Source organism: Scyliorhinus canicula, chromosome 5, assembly GCF_902713615.1.
Source record: "Scyliorhinus canicula chromosome 5, sScyCan1.1, whole genome shotgun sequence".
NCBI lineage: Eukaryota > Metazoa > Chordata > Chondrichthyes > Carcharhiniformes > Scyliorhinidae > Scyliorhinus > Scyliorhinus canicula.
The window spans coordinates 75,485,165-75,496,402 of NC_052150.1; positions in this window are offsets into that span (position 1 = coordinate 75,485,165).

Consider the following 11,238-nt stretch of genomic DNA (forward strand, 5'->3'; position numbering starts at 1 on the left):
TCCTGCCCTTTGTTCCAGAGCTATGTGATCCCCCTGTGCACTGGCACAGATTTACAGTGCGGTTTAGGTTCTGTGTTTACCCCAGGTGTGGGGGCGGGGAAAAGAGGGAGGGTTTGGCATTCCTCAGGGACACTGCATTGAACCACCCCCACCCCCCTCCCAAATCATCCTCCATCTAACCTCATCCACGTGGAGGGGAGGGGGTGATCTTCTATAATGCACCAATATAATTGTTCTTACGTTTGGGTCTGGGCATCAGGTACTAGCTAGTTGCCTTGGGAGGCATCACATCAGAGCCCCCCCCCCCCAACCCCCCACCCCCCCCCCCCCCCCCCCCCCCCGGCCCGCAAGTTTCTCCTTCCTGGAGTTTCCAGCCGGAGATGTCTTTGAGTTTGTCCACACCAGGTTTTAATAAAAGTTTAACGGTCTCTGACCAAATTGATTTTGTGGAGTTATCCATGTCACAAGGAAACACGTTTGCCGGTGTAACTGCCTGAAGGATTTTGCTGTCCCTTGGCCCCAGTGAGAGCGTTGTGAAATGCATTCAAAAGTGTGGCATCGGAGGAACTATAATGACACAATGCAAGACTGACCTTGCTTTAAGACGAGTGCTATTGCCATGCGCATAAAGTGGGGGGGGCTGCCTCTTCAGTCTTTGGGCATACAATCAAGATTTTCCCCGGGCATCACCAGACCTCTGCATGCCACTGGGTGGGGGTGCTTCAATGCAGTGCCCCTGAGGAATGCCAAACCCTCCCTCTTTTCCCCGCCCCCACACCTGGGGTAAACACAGAACCTAAACCGCACTGTAAATCTGTGCCAGTGCACAGGGGGATCACATAGCTCTGGAACAAAGGGCAGGATGAAGAGAATGTGAGAGAGAGAAAGAGGAGAAAGGGGGAGGGAGGAGAAAGGGGAAGGTAGGAGAAAGAGGTCCAGGGGGTGGGGAGGCAGAATTAATCCAAATTCCTGCTTATTTCCTCACTCTTCAAAAGGTTGTTTCTCCCCAGGATTAGAAAAGGTGCCTTTATAATTCACAGCACAGAACCCTTTCTGCGCTGTGAATTATAAAGGCAGAACCCAGAAACTTTGTCAAAAGTTTTTCCCCCTCTCTCCGCGCGTTTTCCTGTTGTTGTGAAACTGACCTGAAATTGCAGAGGCTGAAGCTGAAATAGACAAATCCAGACATATCTCCCACCCCGGGATCCCAGGATTTCCCTCTGCATTCTAACCAGACAATATTCCTGGGTTTAGGCAGATTGCAATATACTCACCAAAGCCCTGCTCTCAGCCAGAGGACGGACGGGACTCCCTCTCTCTGTCTCTCTCTCTCTGTCTGTCCCCACAATCTCCCTCTCTCTCTCTCTCAAACAAAGACAAGGCAGCTGGGAGGAAGGGGAGCCTTGAGGAAGATCTGCTGATGCCCTCATCCAATGGATGCCCGGGGCCAACGCACCGTCGCCCCCCGCCCCGCTTCTGCACGCCGCTGCCCCCTACCCCTACCCCCCTACCTCTACCCCTACCCCTACTCCCCTACCTCTACCCCTACCCCTACCCCGACCCCCCCTACCCCCCTACCTCTACCCCCACCCCTACCCCCCACCCCTACCACCCCCACCCTCCCCCACCCCTACCCCCCCCACCCCCCCACCCCTACCCCCCCCCCACCCCCTCCACCCCTACCCCCCTCCCCACCCCCCCTCCCCCCCACCCTTACCCCCTCCAACGCTGGGCGGCATTGGTGATGTCGCCCGATGTCAACCGACGCGCCACTTCCGCAGCGGGTGAAACTGACGCGTACAGCGTCACTCCGCTGCTGGCCCTTTCGGGACGGGAGATTTAGGCCTTATAAGCGGGCCCCGACGCCGGAGTCACCAGCGCCGTTTTTGCCCGCCGGTCAAGGGCGTCACGAAGGTCTTCGGTGAATTTCGCCCCATGTTACAAGCTCGAGGAGTACAATGCTTCACGTACAATGGGCGGGATTCTCTATCCTGCCAGCCAGTTTTCCGATGCAGCATGCCCACGCCGGCAGCTGGATCCTCTGTTCGGGCAGCCAGCCAATGAGGTTTCTCATTGTGGCCATCCCACGCCGTCGGGAAACCCACGGGCGTGGGCGAGCTGCCAGCGAAGGGGAGGATCCGCCGTCGGAGAATTCCGCAGAATGTCTTTATTAGAACTGAATGTGAAATGGCAGACTAGAGCCTGTGCCTCATGGCAGAGGCTACATGAATACGGCAAGTCAAGTAGGACCTTTTATACTTGATTGCATTTCTATCCCAATCAGGCTGGGGCTCCCAAACAGGCAAGATGGGAATCTTTCTGGCTGGAACCACCCTGTTTAAATACAATCTAGAATAGCTGCAAAATCTGACACTCTAAACTATACTTTGAAAAAGCCAAAATCAGAAAAATTCCCGTATTTGGGACCAATAGTATGTTCCAAAGCACAAGCACCTTTAGTCACACTCTGGCATTCAGCATTTTAGCTTTTCTAAGGTTTTGCTCAATAAATGTTGGTGCCGGGTGTCTATCCCAATATTTACTGTTATATCTTATGTTCCTAGATATTTCAAATAATCACACTTTTTGACTAAAATACTTGAACTTCATCGAATGTATTTATCAGATTGCACTGTGTGCTGCAGACTGATTCATCGGGTGGGATTCTCTAGTCCCCTGTTTCTCGGCGGTGCACCATTTGGTGGTGACAGGATTCACTCTTCCCGTTGCTTGTCCATGGGATTTCCCTTTGAAGTCAGCCCACACTGCTGGGAAACCCACAGGCGTGTGTACGCTGCCGGCGGGAACAGGGGGCAGGATTCTCCAATCGGCAACGCCAAAATCATGTTCGGTGATCGGCCAGAGAATCTCCATTTTTGCAGAAACCAGGCAGCAGCACCGGTTTTGCGAGGCTCCGCCCTCTCCAAAACGGCGTACTTGAGGAGTATGCCGCATGCCATCGGAACGTTCTCAGGACGTCACCTGAGGCCCTACCCTGATTCTCCGCGCCCGATGGACCGTGTTCCCGAAGGCACGGAACACTTAAGGTATATTTTTTCATGGACCCCGCATGGTGGCTGCGGACTGGCGAGGGGGGTTACTGGGGATTGTTGTTTGGCAGGCCGAATCCGCGCGCGGCCAGGCCATGTTGCATGGCGCCGTGCGCATGCGCGGCCACAGACCCGGCCATTCTCCAGCCGCTTTTGGTGTGGGAGGCTGGAGCTTTACCTGACACGGCTGCAAGCCCTCCAACGGTCCCGGAATCAGTGCAGCTGTTGCACCGTTTCTTCTGCCGTAAAAAGCCACTGTTCCCACGCCGGCACCAGCACTTAGTCTGGAAATCGGAAAATCCAGCTCAGAGATTTCCAGCCATTTTTAGTTCAATTCCCGGACTGTAGTGCAGTAGTGAATGATGTGGCAACCTGGATATTTCTGTATGAACATATCGTTCTAAAGTCATTTTGAAATAATATGACAGTATTGCATCCGTCATTCTTTAAACAATGACTCTATATATATCAATATAACTGCTCCAATCTTGAACTTATGTTTTTTATTTTATGTGGAAACTAAAGATTGACTTTGAGAATTAAATTGAACAACTATGCCCAGATTTTACCCCCGTGTTCGCCCTGAGTACAAATGAAGGCGTGTGCACAAAATATCATGAGAGTTGGAAAGCAGGAATCTTGAGGAACATGATTTAAATAAATTAAAATGTAATTGAGGTGTTTCCCAGCTGTATGTTCTTCCCACATTGGGAGCTTTTCAGAACAGGAAACAGGCAGAGGGAACTCGCCTGTGGCACACAGGTAAGTATAGCCCCTGGGGGGAGAGGATAATGGCCGGTCTCTACCCTGCCACTGCCCCAAGAACTTCTCCTGGCATTGCCTCTTGGCATCGTGGCACTGCACCCTGGTACTGCCCCCAACACTTCCCGCGGTACTCTGGTGCTAAACCCTGGCACTGCCCAACACTTCCCCGGCACCTTTGCACTTCCTTCGATAGCCAAGCACTGCCCAACACTGCCCCAGCATTGCCCCCTGGAACTGCCCTCTGGTACCCTGGCACTGCCCCTTTGTCAGTGGGTGTTCCCTGCGTTCATGCGAGGGGTACCCCATTTCCTTTAGGGGAACGGTTCCCCCTGTATGTGTGTAGAGGAGTCTCTGTGTTCTTTCAGGGGGATGTGGACAGAGATTTTGTTTTATATTGGAGATTAGGTGCCCTTTAAAAGGGGCGCCCAGTCTCAGGATTCCCGGCATTGCCGATTGTTCAAGCCCTGCCTCCGTCTGCATGCCGGCATGAGCCATGCCGGCAATTGTTTTGCCATCGTCTTTTATAGCTCCTTTTCTTTTCTCAAAACATTATTCACCATATCGCTTATGTGGTAAAATGTTGCCTCTTTGAGCTAAGCAGCAGACCACAGTCAGACTGTGGCCTGGCAGTACTTCTTGTCAAGCTCTGCATGATGATTCTGCAGCTTATATTTCTCTACCAACCATAGCCTTGCATCAGTTTCTCAGCTCCTTTAGCTGTGAGAGGATGTAGAGATGCTTCAGTGGGATTTGGATCGGTTGAGTGAGTGAGCACGTGTATGGCAGATGCTGTATAATGTAGATAAATGTGAGGTTATCCACCTTGGTAGCAATAATAGGAAGGCAGATTATTATTTGAATGGGTATAAATTGAGAGATGAATACTCAGCAAGACCTTGGTGTCCTCGTGCACCAGTCGCTGAAAGTAAGCTCGCAGGTACAGCAGGCAGTAATAAAGGCAAATAGTATGTTGGCCTTCATAACATGAGGATTTGAGTATCAGAATAGGTGTTTACTACAATTGTATAGGGCATTGGTGAGGCCACACCTGGAGTATTGTGTGATGTCCTTATCAGAGGAAGGATGTTCTTGCTATGGAGGGAGTGCAGCAAAGGTTTGATTAATGGCTTGGTGGGATTGTCACATAAAGAGAGACTCAGTCGGTTAGGATTATATTCATTGGCGTTTTGAAGAGTGAAAGGGATCTCATAGAAACTTATAAAATTCTATCTGGATTAGACAGATAGATTCAGAAAGAATGTTCCCAATAGTGGGGGGTCCAGAACTAGGGGTCATAGTTTGAGGATAAGGGGTAAAGATTTTTGGACTGAGGTGAGAGGAGGTTTCCTCACCCAGAGGAATTCACTATTGCAAAAAGTAGTTGAGGTGAAAACGTCGTTTAATTTCAGGAAGGAATTAGATATAGCTCTTGGGGCTAAAGGGATATGGGGGAAAGGCGGGATCAGGGTGTTGAATTTGCATGATCAGCCATGATCATAATGAATGGCGGAGCAGGCTCGAAGGGCTGAATGGCCTACTCCAGCTTCTATTTTCCATGTTTCTTTGGAAACACTCCAGCATTTCTCACCATTTTGTTATTGGTCTCCAGTAATTCATTCTGTGACTGATATTGTGTTAAGCTGCATCTACAGTTCACCAATTTACTTTGTCAACTCAGTGCTGTCATTAATTTAGTTTTGAAGTTCTTCTAAACACGTGCTGTTAAGGTTTTGAGCTGAGGTTTAGGTTCTCTCTCTTGGACGCCCCCTCAGCTAATTGTACAGCTTGCAAAATTGCTTTTCCATGTGTTTCTTTTTCAACATGCCATGTTATGTCCAGCTCAGCCTCCAGTCTTTCCAGGTCAGTAAATTTATTCACTCATTCTAATTTTTCATCTTGGAGTGCTGTAAGTTCCTGGAAATGTTCTTCTTTGTCTGCCTGATCTTTCCAAATTAGGACTCTTTCCTCGCCTGTCAAGAGCTCTTCATATCTTTCAATACTGACCTTGAGAATTTCAATGTCTGACTGTAACCCATTCATTTGGCTTTGCACATTATTTCCGTTAATTATGGAATTTATCCAATTTGTGACTCTGACAATCACTTTTAATGAGTTTACACTTGCTGGCTACATTCCTCAAACTCATTAAGAAATTATGATCAGCCTCAAGCTTTGAAATTCATATTGGTGGATCCAATGGTTTGAATTTCGCTGGAGATGCGTGCTGAATTTCTCAAAGAATTGTTTCGGGGCTGGAGTCGCCATTTGGGAGGTTATGTTCTCCTGCCAGAGGAGAATTGGACCTGATTTACGCGCCCCTTGGGAGTGTAAATCGGTAAGCAATTCTGCATTCCTTGCCATGAAAATTTATGCTCTCTAGTTTCCACAGTAAGAAGTCTTACAACACCAGGTTAAAGTCCAACAGGTTTGTTTCAAACACGAGCTTTCGGAGCACGGCTCCTTCTTCAGGTGAAGAAGGAGCTCATTCACCTGAAGAAGGAGCAGTGCTCCAAAAGCTCGTGTTTGAAACAAACCTGTTGGACTTTAACCTGGTGTTGTAAGACTTCTTACTGTGCTCACCCCAGTCCAACGCCGGCATCTCCACATCATCTCTAGTTTCCAGACAGGGGTCTTTTTTCTGGGGGTAGGGGGATCTGTGGAGGGAGGATCTGTTAGAGGATCCCTTTAGTCGGGTAGGGTTCCTTTAATCAGGGGGTCTCTGTGGGTGGACCCTTTAGTCAGGGAGACTCTATGTGGGTCCCTTTGTCAGGGGGACACTGTGTGGGTCCCTTTAGTTTGGGATCTCTGTGGGGGTCCCATCAGTTAGGGGGTTTCGGCAGGGGGCTCCATATTAAAGGGGTCCCTGGGGGGGGGGGGATCTCCCTATTAAAGGAGTCCCTGGGTGAGTTTCCCTATTAAAGATGTTCATGGGTGGGGGGGGGGTGGGTGAAGTCTGGCAGAGGAGGGGTGGGCAGGTAGTGCATTGTAGGGTGGAGGGTGGCCCTCGAGTGGGCTTTGGAGGCATCTCCCCAAAGGAGTAACCCCTTCGGCCAACCGTGAGGTCCACTACGTCAGGGCCACGCTGGTAAATACCAGAAGTGATCCGCACCCACATGATTCTTGGCCCAGGAGCCCGGAGAATCATGGAGCGCCAGAGAATAGGGTGCTGGACCCGTTAATTAAGACCCATTTGCATTCATTTACATCCTTTCCCCCAACGTCCAATTCTCCATCTCATCGGCAAACACACTCGGGCGTCGCAGGATTGAGAATCCAGCCCTTGGTTTTTACTGTCATCCTGAGCTATTAAACTAATCTAAACCTTTCTCTCTTGCCCATACAAAGATGTAGCCCACCCTTTTGTCTTCACTAGAGCCGTTTAGAAAACTACGAAAAGTCAATCTGCACTTTTGTTTCAGCTTCTCAAATGCTTCTACATCACCAGCCCTAGCCGGAGATGTGCATTCACTACTGTGAGCGAGGCCATTTCATTTTCATGCAACTTGCTCAGTTCTTGTCTCTCTCAAACCAAATAAGTAATTTCTCTCAATATGGCTCAACATATAATGTGTTAAGAAATCCATTTGTTCTGCCTCTCAGTGTAAGCTTGTAGTCTGTGGAGATTATAACATTTAAGATCGAGGATATTCCACTGTGATTGCATTTGTTCCTGCCTAGTAACAAGGGTGGGACCCGCTTTGAGAGTTGTGATAGATCACCAGATCAGTTCAAGGATCGGTGAGCAGTCAGTTTTTAGTCAGTCAGCCAACAAGTGATGCAACTGAGGGACAAAGACAAAAGTCCCAGTAAAGTTAAAAGAAGCAGAGAAACATGCTCCAATTAGAGAAAGGGCTGGGGGGAGCAGACTTTCAGTGAAGTAGGCTCAGGAAAAGTCCAGAAGCTCCATAAAGGCAGCTGAAGGTTGGTGACTTTGTGCTGTCAGTCATTAGGGCAAAGGTACCTCTTTTGGGCACTGCTGTTCTGCTTAGCACAGCCGAAGATCTGAATTATAAGTTGATGCTTGATTATACTGGGGAATACTGATCTTGGAAGTGAGATTGAAACCTGCCGTTTCAATCTTTGAAGCTGCCCAAGTTGGACTAATCTTTGGAGAGTATTCCCGGGTGAAATCTTCAAATGTGGATATTGACAGCCCTCGTGAGTAAGACAAAAGTTTCAGTGAGATTGTTTAGTTCACAATGTGACAAAGATGTGTGTGGGTTGTTGAGAAATCCATGAAGTTGGGTTTGGTTGGATTTGGAATTTATTCTGTCGTGTGGTGTGTTCGACCACAATTTTCCAGTCAATTCACATGTATCACATACTTACTCTAAATGCTAGAGTATAAGATAGATATTGGGCGGGATTAGCCTTCCCCTCCTCAGCAAGTTCTGCAGCGGCAGAGAATGGCTTTCCAGTGGCCAGTGGCAGGATCTTCTGCTCCCGCCATTATCACAGGGTTTTCTGTTGAATACGCACTGTGAAACCCACGGTGGGGGTGCACCTTCAGCAGGAGAGTAAGACCCAACCCCCATGAACGGCCAGAAAGTCTCATCTGTTGTAAATTGTTTTTTTCTTAACTGGTAGAATAAAGTCTTTTTTTATTAAAACTCGTGAAATCTTGCAACTTTATTCACTTGTTAAGCATCTTGAATCTCAAACTTTGTCTACTTTAAACAAAACTTTATTCATTCCTAACCGGGTCTCAGGAGCAACTTGGGGTCTGGCCAAGGATCGTAACAAATATTTGGGTTTTACTCATAGATACCTGTTGCAACCATGGATGGGATTCTCCGAGTCTGCACCGGGTCGGAGAATCGCCGGGGGGGGGGAGGTGGGGGAAGGCACGAGAATCCCGCCATGCTGCTCCGATGCCAGGCCGCCGATTCTCCGCCGACCGGAAAATCAGCGGCAATCGTGCCCACGGCGTCAGTCGGGGGCCGCTGAAATAGTCCCGCGCGGTGATTCTCTGTGGGCGACAAGCCGAAATCCCGCCGAGTTCCACCGAGTCCTGCCGGCGTGTTTCAAACCTGGTACCACCCGGCGGGAGCCCGGACCCACGGCCTCCTGGTGGGGGGAGGGATCTGACTCCAGCAAGGGAGGGGGGGGGGTGCTCACGTGGTCCAGGCCCACGATCGGGGGCTTCCAATCGGCGGACAGCCGCGATCTGGATGGGGCCTACTTCTTTCCGCATGGGCCCGCTGTTCGGTTGCTGACATGTTGCTCCTCACCGGCTCGGAGACGGCATCGAAGTGCATGCGCCGTCGCGGATACGGCCGTTGCGCGCATGCACAGACCCCGTGCCAGCCGTCACGCGCATGCGTGGACCTGCAGCGCACAGCATTCCGGCTATGTTCTAAACCCCGAAGAACAGGAGAATTACTGGGCCTGGAAGCCCGTTGATGCTGGTGTCGCTTGTGCCAGTTTTGACGCCGGTGTCAACACTTGCCCGCGATATCGGAGAATCCCGGTCAATATGTCTTGTGGTTCCCAGAAGTACTAAACAACCATACTTTTTGATGAAATTGTTGCAACTCTGTTTAATGTATTTCTTGGATTTCGCCCTGTGTCACTGATACATTGAGTTCAACACACAGACCGTATTGCAGTTGTGAGTGATGTGGCACTCTGGGTAAATTTGGATACATACACATGAACATATAGTGCTGAATGTTTCGACCATCAGGCACACAATGGTGGGTCCAGAAGGGCCGTGAAACACGCTTCCAGCCTCAGAATGTGATTTCACACAGGCGGACCAATTAACGGACAGCCTGCATGAAACACACGCTGTGAAAGGCTGAGTGTTTCCGAGGAGGGTGGGGAAAGGGTGAACGAGAAAAGGGAGGGTGCGGGCTGTGTTGTTCCTCGTGTCTTAATAAAGCTTGCAGTCTCAAATGTGGAGAAGATGCTTTATTGTGGGTTCGTTCAGTTTCCAGAGCTCAACCTAGAACTACCTTCCAGTGCTAACTACCAGCTTTGCTTGCTGTGTCCTGCTTACCAGCCCGCCTGCTGTGAAGAGTGTGTCCTCACTTCTTGTCCTGATCTATTTATATGGCTCTCCCGTGCTCCCTCTAGTGGTCGCTCAGTTGTGTTGCATCTGGTTAACTTGTGATCACCACACGGGCTAGTGTTTCGAATGGGCTCTCTCAGGGAGACAGCACTGCAGAGTTGCCTCAGGGAGGTACAGGCCTGAGAAACGATGAATAGTGACAGAAAAACTATGCAAAAGAGTATCTTGGCAGAAAATTCAAATACAAACGTCAGTCCCCAGCCAAGTTTCTAAAAATTTTATTTCTCCCCTAACGTTTCATCCCACCTTGGACTGAAGTTGCAGTGCGAAAGTAAAGTCTGCCTGGCCAATCGACCCGCACAGCAACAATAAGAGCAGACGAACATGTAAAATTACATTTGGTTTGCCCTTTAATGGGCTAAATTGCTGTTTGATTGTCAGCGGCCGCATTACCGACTCCCACGCGCACCCACTGATTGAAATATTGCTCAAGTGCGCGATAACGTCGGGACACGCACCTGACATCTTCCCGCACGATTTCATGCACCTCCGAGTCGGGCGCGCGCCCACCCAAGCAACGTAGAACTCCTAAATCACATTGGAATAATACAACAATATAACATTTACCACAGTACATATAAAACAATTGGCAGATTTAGACGCTATTAAAGTACAATATTGGAAACAAGAGGATTTTAAGATGTCATAAATTGCACAAAAAATTATTCCATAGTGTATACTTGTTTCCTGAACATCACCAATTTATTGCGGTTGTTAACAGCTTCTTACCTGTATGTCAGTTTTTTTGAATAGTGCATACACAACTTTATTATCCGTGAAAGTGGAAATTCCATGTAAATTATTTTGTTCTAAGCTGTTTCACAACATCATGAAGTCATCTGCATTGATTGTAATCAACTGATGTCAGTCTTGTTGCTGGAAAGCGAACACCATGATTCATAACCCACAAATGTTGTGTGCGCAAATAAATTCCAGTGGTTGTTTGCACAACTGAAAGGGCACATGAGACTGGCATGTGTCATTGTGGGAAGACCCGTTGATGCAATCAAAGGCAACCTTTGAATTTAATTAGCTGCAGGGTGTTGTGCTAAAATACCATGGCAGGATTCTCTCAGCCCGGGGCCGGGCCGGAGAATCCCCATGACCTGTGCGAAACGCGCCACGCCGCCCCGATGCCGGCACGCGATTCTCCACAGGTGGAGAATCGGCGCCATTGGCGCTGGCGTGGTTGGCATGGCGGTGGTCGCGGGCCGCTCTATGCGGCCTGCCCGCTGATTCTCGGGCCGGGATCGGCCAAGCAACCATCGTGGAAACGCAGAGTCCTGCCGGCGGAGTCCACACCTGCTCAGCGTTGAAGGGTTGGGTGGCGGCCTGTAGGGGAGGAGGGGG